A 16,393-nucleotide genomic window follows, 5' to 3' on the forward strand; every position below is an offset into this window, starting at 1 on the left:
CTTTATTGAAATCAATTAATAAAGACTACCTAAAAAGAGTCAAAGAGAATCAGGACTATATAAAAACTGTGGCAGATGTTCTCCTGCTTACTGCTACACAAAATATTCCCCAAAGAGGCCATCATAAGTCAGAGGAGTCTGAGAATAGGGGGAACTTTCTGGCCATATTGGAGCTAATAGCAAAACATGACCCAATAGTGAAGAAAAAACTGTCCAGCGGAAATGCTAAGTACACAAGTAAACCATGCAAAAAGAAATCCTGGAGTGTTTGGCAGAGATGGTTCGACAAAATATCATCAAAGAAGTCAAGGAAAACGAGTCATTCAGTGTTCTAGTTGATGAAACTAAGGACATGAAAAAAAAGAACAAATTTCCCTGGTCCTGAGATATTATTATAAGGGTGCAGTGCATGAGAGTTTTTTACATTTTCAAAAAGCTGATAGTTTAAATGCTGAAGGGTTGACAGAGAATATCATCAATTGTCTTGATAGATATGGATTGGATTACAGAAGCAATCTTGTTGGCCAGGGATATGATGGAGCGTCTGTAATGAGTGGAAAACATACCGGTGTTTCTGCACGCATAAAGGCAGTGGCAAACCATGCGTTCTATGTGCATTGCAATGCACATTGCCTGAACTTAGTTTTAGTTGATACGGTCAAGTCAGTACCTGAGGCATCATGTTCTTTTCTTTACAGGAAAAACTATATGTCTTCGTGTCAGGCTCATACATTCACCACAAATGGCTTGAAGTTCAGAAAGAAATGTATGGAGGTCAGCCTAGAGAGCTTCAGAAGCTTAGCGACACAAGATGGGCGTGCAGGCACTTTGCCTGCCGTAATATGATGGACAGGTTACCTGCAGTGCTGTGTGTCCTTGAAGATATTGCTGAAGAGAGAAGTGGCCTCTGTGGAGGCACGGGGTCTTCTTTCCCAAATTGATTTGCCTTTCATTGGGCTTCTAGCAACATTCTGCAAAGTGCTGGGTGACACCAAGCTTCTATCTGATATGCTTCAATCACCTTAACTAGACCTAGCGAGAGCTGTTGAGCTTATTGAAGCACTCCAAGACACATTTAAGAATTACAGAGAAGAATCTTTTTGTGATGAGCTATGGAGAAAAATCTTAAACACAGCTCAAACGAGTAATATCAGCATTGAAAGTGTGAAAAAAGGCAACGTAAGACCAGCTCTAGACTAGAAGGATCTGTAGTGACATCCACTGTGGGCACGCATACAAGTGACCAAGATGTCAAAGATGGTTTTAGAAAGAACATCTTCTATCCAATCCTTGACTCTGTTATTGGGGAATTACAGAAACGTTTCTCCAAGCCCAACTGCAACATAATGAGCGGTGTTCAAGCACTCCATCCTAACAGCAACAGCTTTCTACAAGAGTCACCCCTTTTTTCATTCGCAGAGATCTATGAGTCAAATTTGGATGATCTGAAGCATGAGCTGCACCAAGCCAAAAGGATTTTGGAGAGGAAAAGGAAAGAAGGCATGCAAAGCCTCACCAGCCTATTGGAGTTCACAGTGTTTCTGGAACCTTTCAAAGAGGTGTTCCATGAACTTTTTCGGTTGTGCAAAATTGCCATCGCAATACCTGTAAGCACTGTAAAATACACACATAAATAATGTCTGTGTGATTTTTATTTTTTATTTATTGGAACAGAAAAGTGTTGTCTAATCCATACAAAATCTATATCATATACCAAATCAAATCTTATCATATCAAATCATCTACCATCTATATTAGAGCACGTGGCATTACACAAGATTTTGGAAATCGTGCTTAATATTTTTTAAACCAGTATTTTCAGTTGAATTTTCTGATTGCCACACTCCACCCCCCCCCCCCCACCCCCGACTGGTTCTTGGTCCCCCTGTGCCCCCCCATTTATAAAATCCTAGAATCGCCCCTGCACTCATCTCCACTACAAATAGGAAATAGAAGCTACAATTTGCATGAGCTCACCAAAATTGGACAGTTGAAGACTGGAAAAATGTTGCCTGGTCTGAGTCTCGATTTCTGTTGAGACATTCAGATGGTAGAGTCAGAATTTGGCGTAAACAGAATGAGAACATGGATCCATCATGCCTTGTTACAACTGTGCAGGCTGCTGGTGGTGGTGTAATGGTGTGGGGGATGTTTTCTTGGCACACTTTAGGCCCCTTAGTGCCAATTGGGCATCGTTTAAATGCCACGGCCTACCTGAGCATTGTTTCTGACCATGTCCATCCCTTTATGAGCACCATGTACCCATCCTCTGATGGCTACTTCCAGCATGATAATGCACCATGTCACAAAGCTCGAATCATTTCAAATTGGTTTCTTGAACATGAAGATGAGTTCACTGTACTAAAATGGCCCCCACAGTCACCAGATCTCAACCCAATAGAGGATCTTTGGGATGTGGTGGAACGGGAGCTTTGTGCCCTGGATGTGCATACCACAAATCTCCATCAACTGCAAGATGCTATCCTATCAATATGGGCCAACATTTCTAAAGAATGCTTTCAGCACCTTGTTGAATCAGTGCCATGAAGAATTAAGGCAGTTCTGAAGGTGAATGGGGGTCAAACACAGTATTAGTATGGTGTTACTAATAATCCTTTAGGTGAGTGTATATATATATTAGTGGTGGGCCGTTATCGGCGTTAACATGTATAATGACTTTCACCTTGATATTTTATATAACCGACTGGCTGAGGCCAGCCTAAAAAGATGCTCAGGACAGTTGACGGGCCACTGCTGCGCATCGTCACGAAAGCTTATCTTTTTCACGTGTTTTTAAGCCTTACAGCTTGTCGATTTAAACATTAAAGCATCCAAACACAAGACGCGGAAAAGCTGAACAGAGTAGCTGGTTACTCGCGCGCTGTGTTCGGTGCATATCCACCTTGGAAATTATGCTCGAAAAAACTGTCAGTTATTTCTTAAGTGAAAGTAAACAGTTGAGGAAAAAAATGGGATGTGTATTATATTGGATGCGTTCATCGTCTCTTAAAGTGACTGTGCCTAAATTAGCTATTGGCTGCTGTGATGTTAATCCAAGAAAATGAAAATGAAAATCACTCACTGCTCTTGACTGAATTACTTTGTAGTTTTAACATTCAAACCAAAAATTATTCAGACCCCAGATATAATTTTCGCAACTGGAATCCATTAACATGGGTGCGTAAACAAATATGCAACGCATACGCACTGCAGACGGAGTATGTGTGAAACAGGCATAAGGTTGTTTGCACCTTGTGCAATGTGGAATTAGTTTATGTACAGCTTTTTCAAGCACTTTGTGATGCATTTTGGAAACAGGAGATGAGCCCCTTTTCTAATGCACCACCTGCCTTGATAAACCCCTTCTCAAAGACTTACTGTTTGTCAATTTAATTTGGGTAACACACATTCTGAATGCCTTCGGCAGAATTCGAATGAGCCATTTTAATCTAGATTAATCTATATTAATCTAGATTAATTTCAAGATCACAGTGAGATTAATCTAGATTAAAAAAAATAATCTATGCCCACCACTAATATATATATATTTTTTTCTGCTCTCTTTCTCCAACACACATACAGTACACACAGACACACACTTGCACAAACATATAGATTTTTTTTGCCAGAACTGCCCCACAACTTCTTTATTAACTTTATTAATCTCGAGGTAAAACAGTTCTTAAAACAAGAGTGTTTTAGGTACAAAAAATGTATAATGTATTCATTTATCTTGAATAATATATGTAACCCGAGATAACTAATTAAATGTGCTCACCTTACATTTCATCGTTCTATTTCAAATGAAGCAATGGGAGGCCAGTGTTTCATTTATGTGAATATTTTCTCTCGGATAGTTTATTTATATTAACTGGTTTATGGAAATGAAATTTCAACCTCACAGATAATTATGAACATCTTATATATTCATTACAATACATTTACAAAATATTAAGCCAAATGCTTTGGTTTGTCATGTTCAAAATGGCGCCCGCTGGTGTGCTGGCTGCTCATCTAGCTTTGTTTGTTTTATTGTTTTTACTTTTTGCTATTTGTGTTTATATGCCAGATTTGTGGACTTTAGATCATCAAGCATTATCTAATATCTGTTCATCTGTACCCTGTTTCTTTGGCCCTGGACAATACTACTCTTATCCTTGGCTTGTGAGACCTCTACCCACTGAGATCCTTAGACTCACCGAGGAATGCCGATGGTAGGGAAAAAATGCTGGAGGCGACAGGGTTGCAGAGAGGGTACGTACGAGAAGGCAAAGAGAGCGCGGAGTGTCTATCCTCAAGGGCGCGTGATTTGCAACTCCCATGTATTCGTGCTGTTTGCCTGGAGGTGTTGTTCTCCGTGCCTAGACCTTATGTAACAAGGCCGTATTATACCAAGAGAGGAATAAACCTTGGTAACTTGTACTACTTGATGAATATAAGAGAGTGCAATAGTAGTGTGCCGACTGAGAACACTTTGGTAAGGACGGCGTTAATTAATGCCAGATCCCTTGCAAACAAATCATTCATTTTAAATGATTTTTATAAACAAAATGACTTGGGCTTTTTATTTATTGTTGAAACTTGGCTGAATGCTGTCGATCTTATCCTAATTATGGAAGCTACACCGGCTGCTAGGTCGAGTCGGTGGCCTTGCTATTATTTTAACAAACATTTTAAATGTAGATTATTGCCTTTTATGAACTATCAGAGTTTTGAAGCCCAAGTGATGATGTTGGACTATAAGAAACCAGTGTTTTGTGTAAATGTTAATCATGCATCTAAGTTTCACAAAGACTTAATTGAAGAATTTTATGATTTTTTGTCCCACATTGTACTATTGTCTGATTCAATCTTAATTGTGAGCGATTTTAATGTACATGTTTGCTGAACTTGGCCATTAGACACAGTTTTTCTGATCATATTCCGGTGGTATTTAATGTGAACCTCCCAAGTGTATGTCCTTCTGCTCCTATGTCTATGGGATATTTCCATATTCATCTCATTTACAACTTCAGAGTTTCTAAATGCCTTTATTGCCTCTCCATATATTCCATGTATTAAGTCTGCATCTCCCTCTGTTGATCCAAATGAGATGATTACAATGTTTAATTCTGTCAGTATGAACATCATTGACTACATTGCTCCATATAAAACAAAGGAAAGAAAAACCAACACTCAACCTTGGCTAAATTTACAGACTCATGCACAAAGATGGGAATGTAGAAGAGCAGAAAGGAGGTGGAGAAAAGATAGGTTGCAAGTTGCAAATGCTAAGGGAAAGTCTGACTAATTACCAAAAGGCTGTAAAATATTAGAAAACAAACTTTTTTATACGATTCCTAATAACCCACCACATGAGCTTTTTGCTGTTATCAATAGACTGCTCTGTCCAAGTACAAAACCTAGCTTTACCTTATCATCTGCAACGTACAATTTATTTGTATGTTTTTTTGTAAAAATAAAAAAAAAAATGGAAAAAGAGCAAGCTTTTTATCTATGGCTACAGACCCAGTGCTAATAGAAATAACTGGAGGGGATCCATTTAGTCAGTTTGAACTGTTGTCACACTCTGATGTTAGAGATGCTATGCTCCACTTAAAGCAATCTTCCTGTCCTACTGATGCAGTTGCGCAGTGCATTCTTAAGGAAATTGTTTGTATTGTCAGCCCAAGTATCTTATCCATTATTAATAGAAGTTTACAGTGTGGTATTGTAACACTTTGCTTTAAAGGAGTCATATGATGCGATTTAAATTTTTCCTTTCTCTTTGGAGTGTTACAAGCTCTTGGTGCATGAATAAGATCTGTAAAGCAGCAAAGTATAAAAGTCTCAAAGCCAAAGACATGATCTTTATCGAAGTTTAGACTCTGCCACACCCCCTAAAACAGCTCAATCAGACATGCCCCCACATGTCTACGTTACTATGTGGTAATATTTGCGTAATGCCATCCAAATGTTCATGCAAAGAAAGAAGGCATGGTTTCAGTAACCACAGTAAGTGTTGAAGCAGTCATGTCAGTGAGATGTTGTGTGATTCTAGGCGAAAGCAAACGCATTTTGGTTTTCCATTTGCTTTTAAGATGCATTTAGGAATCTTTAAGATTACTTACAGTACAACAGAACAGCAACGCATTTTATGGATGACCGTTTGGCGAACCTGGGAGAGGAGGTCATTCTGACTTAGCTACAACAAACTGGCGCTTCCGAATCCGCTACTGTTAGTATGTTTTGTTATTAGTTTAAGTATTTGCTATTGAATGTTCAAATGCAGAGTTTTGGACGTTGCGTGTATGTGTGTGTGAGAGAGAGAGAAAGACAGCTGTCTTAACCGTCCGTGGCTTGTGTACTGCAAACACATACGAGCTTCATCACTGTGTCTGTCACGCCACTCTGTTGCCCTTTCGGTCTTGAACTAATGGTAAAACTAGGGACATTATTGACTGGCTTTACATTTATTTTTGAAAGATGAAACTCGTGATTATGGAAAGGGGCATTACATTTCCGATGAGTGCTTGAGGTGTTCAGCCAATCACAATGCATTGGGTTGGCCAATCAGAGCACACTGCGCTTGTCAGAAGGTGGGACTTTGTAGAAAAACAATGCGTTTGAGAGAGGCAGGGCATAGAGAACCTATAATAATGCACAGGGTTTTTTTTTAAGGTTTTTGAACATTAAAGCATGTCAACATATTCTGTTACACCAAATACACACACAAAAATAAATAAAAAAAAGCATCATATGACCACTTTAAGAAAGCTATTATTGAGCCGTATCATAAAAAACTGGATCCGTATGATTTAAAAAATTATCTGCCAATTTCAAAATTGCCTGGCTTGTCTAATGTAGTTGAAAAAAAAATGTGCTGAAACAATTAACCACTTTTTGAACAAATATAAATATATTTTACATAAATTTCCGTCGGGATTTAGAGGTGGACAGTACAGAATCAGCCCTTTTAAGGGTTGTTGATGATCTTCTTTTGATTACGGATGCAGGTAATCATGCACGGTTAATTATATTCGATTTGTCAGCAGCGTTTTACAGCATTGATCACTGGATCCTTTTGACTCATTTAACGCAATTTGTAGGTGTCCAGGGGATGGTCTTAAAATGATTTGCCTCTTATTTGGAAAGTAGATAATTTTCAGTGAAGATCAGTAATTTCTTACTGCCTCTGCATCTATTACCTTTGGGGTCCCACAAGGGTCTATTTTGGGTCCAGGCCTGTTTTCACTGTATATGCTCCATTTGGGAATGATCTTTAAAAAGTACGGTATTTCTTACCATCTGTATGCTGATGACACTCAAGCCTACTTGCTGTTGAGACCCAGTATTAAGGATTCGAATGCCCTAATCCTTAAGTGTCTTGAAGAAGTAAAGTTGTGGATGGCTGAAAATCTCATTCAATTAAATGAAAATAAAAAATAAGTTATTATTTTTGGTCACACAGCTAGTAGCCAGATGGTAAACGATAACTAATTTTTTACTCATCTCTCAAATTTGATCGATAAATAAAGATGGTGGTTCATAATTGCTTCTAAGGACAATAGCCAAATTGAAACAAATTCTTCCAGCCAGGTACCTGAAAAAAGTTGTCCATGCCTATATTTTTTCACATCTAGACTACTGTAGTGCTCTATATGTTGGGACTTGTCATAAACATGTTGCTCGCTTGCAGTTAGTACAAAATGCTGCTGCAAGGTTGTTAATGAACGCTAGGGCTTTCGTGTCAATTATCCTCATTTACGTTCCCCATATAAGTTGCATTCTGTTGAGTGTTTGGTTGTCCGGTCTTGTCTATGTAAAACATCTGAATTATCCTGGTGTATTTGTGTGTATTTGATGTTACCCTGCTGTGGATAACCCCTCTGTGAAGTATTAAAAACTGTTTAACTTCCTCATTTACATGCTTCACTCCTGCACCGCACCATGACAGAAGACCAGACCATTTTTCATTTTTTGTCATTTTTTATTTTACAACCCGAATTCCGGAAAAGTTGGGACGTTTTTTAAATTTTAATAAAATGAAAACTACCCACTGAGCAAGCGACGTCTGTGGACGTACAAAACAGGTTGATATCACGTCCGTCCGTCCAGGCCATGATTTGAACGTCCATTGACAGCCAGAATTAGTCGATTCATGACACTGTGAATTTATGTCCAATCTGGCCATAATTTAAACGTCCACTGACAGCCAGAAGTAGTTCAGAAAAGACGTTCATACTGACTATAATCTGGACGTCCGTTGACATCCAGAAACAGTCCATAAATGACATGAATAAAGATGTCCAATCCGGCCATAATCTAAACGTCCACTGACAGCCAGAACTAGTTCAGAAAAGACGTTCATTCTGACTATAATCTGGACGTCCGTTGACATCCAGAAACAGTCCATAAATGACGCAAATAAAGATGTCCAATCCGGCCATAATCTAAACGTCCACAGACAGCCAGAACTAGTTCAGAAAAGACGTTCATTCTGACTATAATCTGGACGTCCGTTGACATCCAGAAACAGTCCATAAATGACGCAAATAAAGATGTCCAATCCGGCCATAATCTAAACGTCCACAGACAGCCAGAACTAGTTCAGAAAAGACGTTCATACTGACTATAATCTGGACGTCCGTTGACATCCAGAAACAGTCCATAAATGACGCAAATAAAGATGTCCAATCCGGCCATAATCTAAACGTCCACAGACAGCCAGAACTAGTTCAGAAAAGACGTTCATACTGACTATAATCTGGACGTCCGTTGACATCCAGAAACAGTCCATAAATGACGCAAATAAAGATGTCCAATCTGGCCATAATCTAAACGTCCACTGACAGCCAGAACTAGTTCAGAAAAGACGTTCATACTGGCTATAATCTGGACGTCCGTTGACATCCAGAAACAGTCCATAAATGACGTGAATAAAGATGTCCAATCCGGCCATAATCTAAACGTCCACTGAACAGACGTTCATAGGCTATAATCTGGACGTCCGTTGACAATGTTGAAGATTTTATTATTTAGAAAATAAGCAATTTACTTATAGGCCTACATTTGTACACTATTATTTATTCCCTTTGTGTGTATGACTTTGGTTGACTTTGGTAGCAAAGGCCTGAAAACCAAGGCCTGAGAATGTTATTTCAGTAAAGACACCTGGTACAAAGTCTCACCCAAAAATAATCTAAAGGAGGTGACCATATTTGGAAGGGATGTGGGTATATTATCTGTGAAACCCCACAGAACTGGAGTGTCCTTTCTGCAGGAGGCGCTCGGCTTTGTTTGTTCAAATAAAGTCTAATTGTTTCTGGCATCAAAGATCTCTGAAGTCATTTTGCCAGAAAGATTGATTGAAAGACTGAAACTACAACAAAATCCAGAAACGGTCCATAAATGTGAATAAAGATGTTCAATCTGGCCATAATCTAAACGTCCACTGACAGCCAGAACTAGTTGAGGAAATACGTTCATATGGTTATAATCTGTACGTTGACATCCAGAATTATTCGACAAATTATGTGAATAAAGATGTCCAATTTTGCCACAATCTAAACATTCGTAAACATCCAGATTTAATGATTGAAAATATGTTAAAGGCCGGCCACTGTGGCCTGCCCACTATAATCAAAAGGCTGTTAAAAAAAACAACCATCATCATTGTTATAACATTTCCAGAGTCCCTCAGTCCAATTTCCTAAAGTCTTTCATTCCAGATTAAGGTCCTTAAACACTGCGCAGCCTGTATGGCTTTTAAGTTTTTCTTATAGAACTCAATACTCAAAATATATTTTCATTTCATGTTTAAATCTTTAAAAAAAGGGCTGCATAAAATTTACATTTGTGAATACATTTAGCTAACAGAATTTTTTCAGATTTAAAAATTATCAATTTTCTTTTTACATTCATGAAAACATTTAAATTCAAAGTTAGGATTCACATAATATTTTATAAAAATTTACAAAATGTACCACCAAAATATCCACGTGAAAGACAGTTCCAAAATAAACAAGCTTCTCCTTTGGTGTGCACCTCCAAAAATGAGTAACCCTAATTCGTGTCAAGGTGACGGAGGCCAAGAACATGGTCAACTGGTCCTGTGTTGATCAGCTGTGTGGAGTAGTCACTGAATTTGCAAAAAAACACTACAATATGCAGTAACATTTTGAAATTAGATCTTCAAAATTAGACTTATCATATATCACTCCGAAACGGTCACAACACTGTAGGAGCGACGCCATAGTTGACGCTAGTTCCTTGTCAATATCACAATTGTATTGCATTCAACCCTCTACATAATTTTATTATTTTGGTCACCTTGCTCTTTTAAACTTAGGCAGGTCAGTCACAATGGGGAAAGCAGTGGCAGGATGACTAATGATTTTTTATGATCTGATCATCTCTGAGAGGTAGGCCTATAGGATACAGGCAGGTTGGCACAAATTGACAGATCTGGTCCCTCAAATTCAAGGCGAGGAATAAACCAAACAATAACTGATAATGTGAGTTATAACCACATGATTTTTGGGAAGTGGGAATGGTAGACGTTGACACAAATACTTCCAGTCCGACTATTATTCTAAAGTTTTTAAATTATTTATTCTAGAAAAAGTTATTTATTTATTGTATTTTTTCCATTTGTCATTGTCTTTGTTTGAGGGTGATGGGTAAATTTCCACATATTTGGCCTTAAGTTATTTTTAAAGGCCTGGGGTTCCAAAAGAGCGCTGTTCTGACCACCTTGACCCCTTCAGCAACATGGGCAAGCCCAAATATAAAATAAATTTCACCCATACTCCTACAAATGTCAATTTATTTTATAGTTTATTGTTTTGGTGTTTTTTTATGACGTGTATGCTAATTAGTAAAATTATATATTTTTAAAAGTGATAAGCATAGATGTTTTTCGGATAAGAGTGTTTTTTTTTTTCCTTTCGTTTTTGTTCTTAAAAGTGTGGTGGAAAAGGCGGTTTTATTGGGTACACCTTCCGGTTTCAAGAAGATTCCCTAGATCCCATGTGAAAAATAGTTCTACCTTTATAGTGATAATAAAAAATACAAACTGTGTCAATTACTTTGATTTTTTTTTTTACTTTTATAACATGATTTATATAATGATCAAACATGCTCGGAATACAAGTTTATCAGTTCTGTGGCGGACGGATATATGTGACTGCAGTCCGCGCAGCATGCTCCGCCGCATTCTGCACCAAGGCTTTTAGCTGTATCGTGTTACACTTGACGTCCCCATCAAGAACTTTGTAAGTATGTTATACTATTGATAATACTAATAGTGAGCGATTCCCGAAATGTTATTATAATGTTTTTATTTCGTTAGTCCCAGTTGGTTCAGCTAAGTAATTCAAGTGTTTTTTTTTCCCTCTAAATGGACGAACGTTTAAGATCGCTTAACGTTAGTCTCCGTGTCGCTGTCTCACTGTGTTGCACTTGAGTCGACGTCCCCATCAAGGAATTTGTAAGTAACATTATGTTATAATATGGTAATACTAATAGTGAGTGTTTTTCGAAATGTTATCAAAGTTTTTTTTCGTTAGTCCCGGTTCAGCTAACGTTAAGTAATTCAATTTGTTTTCCCTATAAATGGACGCGCTAGCTACTTAAGCTAGCTCCTCGTGTCGCTGTCTCACAGTGTTGCACTTGAGTCTACGTCCCCATCAAGGACTTTGTAAGTATGTTAAAATATTGGTTATACTAATAGTGAGTGATTCCAGAAATGATATCATAAAGTTTTTTTCGTTAGTCCAAGTTGGTTCAGCTAAGTAATTCAAATGTTTTTTTCCCTCTAAAAGGACGTGCTAGCTACTTAAGCTAGCTTAGTTGCCAAGGAAGGCTCCTCGTGTCGCTGTTTGACGGTGTTGCACTTGAGTCGACGTCCCATCAAGGACTTTGTAAGTATAACATTGTTATAATAGGGTAATACCAATAGTGAGTGTTTTTCAAAATATCATAAAGTTTTTTTGGTTACACTTTATTTTGATAGTCCACTTTAGACAGTCTACTAACTAGTAACTTTTCAACTAGCAGCTACATGTCAACTAAGTTAAAGGAGAACTCCGGTCAATTCTAACATTGAGCTCATTTTTTTGTACATTTGGAGTGCTGTCAATACAGAGAACAATGACAATGCTCTGCATTGCTTAGGCACACCCAGGTCTTTGGACTGCGACAGGTCAACTAGTGGTGAGTTAAACTTTTCATTTTTAAATTTTCAAATCAGCATGCAGGTTACTAATAATGTTGATCATGACTGACTGATGTTTCTGTTCTGCATTGCTTAGGTTCACCCAGGTCTGTGGGCCGTGACAGGACAACTAGTCGTGAGTATAGCCTTTCATTGCTGAATATTGCAGGCTGGTCACTAGGACTAATGATAATGAATCACTGATGTTTCTGCTCTGCATTGCTTAGGCACACCCAGGTCTACAGGCCGTGACAGGTCAACTAGTCGTGAGTATAACTTTTCATTTTTAAATTTTCAAATCAGCATGCAGGTTACTAATAATGTTGATCATGACTGACTGATGTTTCTGTTCTGCATTGCTTAGGTTCACCCAGGTCTGTGGGCCGTGACAGGACAACTAGTCGTGAGTATAGCCTTTCATTGCTGAATATTGCAGGCTGGTCACTAGGACTAATGATAATGAATCACTGATGTTTCTGCTCTGCATTGCTTAGGCACACCCAGGTCTTTGGACTTCGACAGGTCAACTAGTGGTGAGTTAAACTTTTCATTTTTAAATTTTCAAATCAGCATGCAGGTTACTAACAATGTTGATCATGACTGACTGATGTTTCTGTTCTGCATTGCTTATGTACAGCCAGGTCTGCGGGCCGTGACAGGACAACTAGTCGTGAGTATAGCCTTTCATTGCTGAATATTGCAGGCTGGTCACTAGGACTAATGATAATGAATCACTGATGTTTCTGCTCTGCATTGCTTAGGTACAGCCAGGTCTACAGGCCGTGACAGGTCAACTAGTCGTGAGTATAACTTTTCATTTTTAAATTATCGAATCAGCATGCAGGTTACTAACACTTGATATTGACTGACTGATGTTTCTGTTCTGCATTGCTTAGGTTCACCCAGGTCTGTGGGCCGTGACAGGTCAACTAGTCGTGAGTATAGCCTTTCATTGCTGAATATTGCAGGCTGGTCACTAGGACTAATGATAATGAATCACTGATGTTTCTGCTCTGCATTGCTTAGGCACACCCAGGTCTTTGGACTGCGACAGGTCAACTAGTGGTGAGTTAAACTTTTCATTTTTAAATTTTCAAATCAGCATGCAGGTTACTAATAATGTTGATCATGACTGACTGATGTTTCTGTTCTGCATTGCTTAGGTTCACCCAGGTCTGTGGGCCGTGACAGGACAACTAGTCGTGAGTATAGCCTTTCATTGCTGAATATTGCAGGCTGGTCACTTGGACTGTTGATAAAGAATCACTAATGTTTGTTTCTGCTCTGCATTGCTTAGGTACAGCCAGGTCTACAGGCCGTGACAGGTCAACTAGTCGTGAGTATAACTTTTCATTTTTAAATTATCGAAGCAGCATGCAGGTAACTAACAATGTTGATCATGACTGACTGATGTTTCTGTTCTGCATTGCTTAGGTTCACCCAGGTCTGTGGGCCGTGACAGGACAACTAGTCGTGAGTATAGCCTTTCATTGCTGAATATTGCAGGCTGGTCACTAGGACTAATGATAATGAATCACTGATGTTTCTGCTCTGCATTGCTTAGGCACACCCAGGTCTTTGGACTTCGACAGGTCAACTAGTGGTGAGTTAAACTTTTCATTTTTAAATTTTCAAATCAGCATGCAGGTTACTAATTGGTCATGACAAAATGATGTTTCAGTTTTGGGTTCCACAGATTCGTCCAGATCCAGGTCTGTGGGCCGGGACAGTTCAATTAGTTGTAAGTATAGCCAGGCACAGTTGTGTTTTATTGAATATTAAATTAGCATGGGTAATTTGCACTATTGATAATGGCTACATTTGGGTTGCACAGGTTCATCCAGGTCTGTGGGCCGGGACAATTCAAGCAGTCGTGAGTATTGCCAGTTACATTTGGCTTGTCTTATTGAATATCAAATTAGCATGAATAATACTATTCATACTGAATAACTAATGTTGGTGGTTTGGGTTTCTCAGGTGTACCCAGGTCCCAGGCTGTGGAAAGTAGGTCCATAGATGGTGAATGTCATTGGTTGTATCACTTAATGAGGCACATTGTACAAGTGTTCTAAATATATTGATCGCTTCACACACTTTTTTCTTTCCTGCTTAGGTCTTTCACATGAAAAGTCCAGTTATAATAGGGATGTGCCAACCACATTCCCCCTGTCAGAAGCGAGTAAGTACAAGAATATTTTCATGTAACACCCAGACTAATTACTTATGTATTAACATTACATTCTCTTTGTAACTGGTGAATCAGACTTCAGGTTTTCATCTTATTGCTTTGGCATTTATGACATTTAGTCTAGAACCATCTCTTAATAAAATTGTTATTTAATACAACTGATTTGTCAAATACAGGGTTAAAGTTTACCTGTTAAATAGTGTTATGTAACAAATTGAATAGTTATTCATTTTTCTAGGATTGCTAGAGAGCACACTTTTACTGAAATGCCTTGCTGTTACCAGAGAACCATGATTATAGTGAGTAATTATTATTATTTTTCTTAATTTCTCATTATTGCCAGAATTCCAAAAAATAGTGCTGACAAAGCTGGTGACTCTCACTGATGAGGTCAAAAAACTCCAGAGGAGCATGCCTAAATCTAGCATTGAGATCAGAAAGATTAACACCTTGGAAGAGTTCGAGAGGGAGGAGGCTTCTCTTCTGGATAAAAACAAATTTGAAACCTTGGTAAGAAGTTTTCAACCTCTAATGAGCTTACAATCCTATTGATTATCCTTAATAAACATAGACATTATCACATTGTGTTTTTCCACTAGAAATAAACCTTGTTACATTATTACCTTTAATTTGGTACTGTGAAGCTGCTTTGGGGCAATACGTATTGTGAAAAGCGCTATATAAATAAACCTGACTTGACTTGACTTAGTGCTGGGCGGTAAACCAGTTCATACCGAAAGCCGCTGTATATTTTCGTTACGATGTTAATTTTTAATAAACCGCCAAACTGATGTATTCAAGTACACAACGTTCGGAAGTCGGAACGTTGCACTGCGCCACACGACACTGTTTCAGACGGACCCTTTAAAATGTTGCACTTCAGCGATTGCAAGCAGTGGTGAGGGTAAACAAACGGCAGTGTTCTGGTGTTACGGATGTACACGCTGCAAGTTCGGACACTTGGGAGGTCGTGAGATATTGCACACATTCGCATCAATGCAGCCGGTACACGGCACGACTGTCCTGCACAAATTTTATCCCGAGTTGGTGGCAATCACGTGAGCTTTCACGCTAAACACAGAAACAATGTAAAATGACAGAGAACAGTAGCCATTCGGAATCCATTCCTCTCAACATAAACACTTATTAAAAGAGCGAGATTGTATGTGTGATAGTGTATGTAATATTAATGCAAATTGTAACTTCACTAAGTCACTTGTTTTATATTTCCTTTTTAGATTTACTTGAATACTGTGTAATGTACCTGTATTGCAAGTTGTTCTATTTTTTTGTATTGGTTTTTTATAAAAAATAAAAAAGAAGTGAAATTTGAAAAGTTAAAGTTCTGAATTTTGACTACAATTGTCTTTGCATTCTGATTCCTCACTTCATTAGAAGCATGACTGGCTCTTATTTGTAAGCAACAGCATAATTTTCTGGGGCCATGCAAACCTGTTTTACTAGTGTGGAAATATTCTACAATATTCACTAATGACAGTAAAATAGACCATCCTAAATCAATTTACTGCAGTAATTCCTCTCTCAATGAGTAGAAAATGCATTGAACACCTGACTATGCATGAAAATAAAATAAAAAAACGTCATAAACCGGAAAACCGTCATCATAAAAAAAAAAAAAAAAAAAAAACGTGATATAAATTTTTGGTCAAACCGCCCAGCACTAACTTGACTAATTAGGACTTGACTAATGCCAATAGGGGGCTATGCGGAACACCGAACGTTCTAACCGGAAAACAGGTCTTATTTCCACTTTTCACTTCAGTACAGAACACATCTGCAGTGGTAGGTGATGTCTTAGGTAACTGAAGTTTTGCTTATTATAATAAAATTTGTATAAACTGTAGTGTATTTCTTTTAATTAAAATGTTGGAAGTTTTTGTTTTGCCAAGCTGCAAGTCAGTCAGGGTGATATGCTTCCGAAAGATTATGCGTGCTAATTTTGTTGTAAGGAGACACACCCTGAGTCGCATTTTATGCCAGAAAATATA

This window comes from Carassius carassius, chromosome 6 (genome assembly GCF_963082965.1).
Source record: "Carassius carassius chromosome 6, fCarCar2.1, whole genome shotgun sequence".
Taxonomy (NCBI): domain Eukaryota; kingdom Metazoa; phylum Chordata; class Actinopteri; order Cypriniformes; family Cyprinidae; genus Carassius; species Carassius carassius.